The sequence below is a fragment of the Triticum dicoccoides genome, chromosome 5A (assembly GCF_002162155.2).
Source record: "Triticum dicoccoides isolate Atlit2015 ecotype Zavitan chromosome 5A, WEW_v2.0, whole genome shotgun sequence".
NCBI classification, from domain to species: Eukaryota; Viridiplantae; Streptophyta; class Magnoliopsida; order Poales; family Poaceae; genus Triticum; species Triticum dicoccoides.
In genome coordinates this window covers 82,460,213-82,461,125 of record NC_041388.1, presented here as the reverse complement: position 1 = coordinate 82,461,125, position 913 = coordinate 82,460,213, and positions in this window count along the sequence as shown.

The following is a 913-nucleotide window of genomic DNA, read 5'->3' as shown; positions in this document are numbered from 1 at the left end:
ATAAGATTTCATCAAAGCATCAATGATATGTTTAGTAAAAGCTTTATTTTGACTATAAGCGTGAGAAGAATTTAGCATGGATTGCAACAAGGAAATACAATCTATCAAAGAGCAATTATCATAATTAAATTTTTTGAAATCCAAGATAGTGGGTTCGCTGCTATCTAAAGTTTTGACCTCTTCAATCCCACTTTTACCAAATTTTTGCATCAAGATCTAAAAACTCCGAATCACTGGGACGCCTTCTAACTAAAGTTGACTCATCTCCAGTCCCATCATTATCAAGCTTCATATTGCAAAACAAGGATTTAATAGGGGACACATCAATTACTTTTGGATCTTCATCCTTATCTCTCCCTAATAATAAAGCACGGATTGAGTCTCCGGGTTCACCATCAATTTCCTTATATATTGTCGTCGGCGTTTTTGCGAAGAAGCCCCTCTGTTTCTTTGAAATAAACCTGCAGTCCCTGTGTTCCCGGTTGTAAGTGGTTATTTGAGAAAACGTTTTGTTTTTGCAAAAAACACCCTGCCATTTGGATTATTCAAGCCGCGGTCTGAGCTGTTTTGTAAAGAAAAAACATAAGACCACACACGAAGCACGGGCTCGTCTCCTCTCCCTCTCGCCCATGAAGTCTTCGCCGCCGCCGCCACCCATGCCGGCCGCTTCCGGCCAGCTCCGGCGCCGCGCAGCACGTCCTCGAGCTCCCCACGGTCCGTGCCTCCCTCCCTTCCGGCCAGATTCTCCGCTCCCGGTCTCTATCGCCCGCTCGCAACCCCACCCCCATGGCTAGGGTTTCGGGCAAGGCTTCGTCGGCAAGTCCCCACCCCCTCTCGCCGCCTTCTCCCACGACGTCGGCCTCCTTCCCTAGCTACCCTCCCGCCGTGGAGCACCCTCGCATTGGGCACTCCC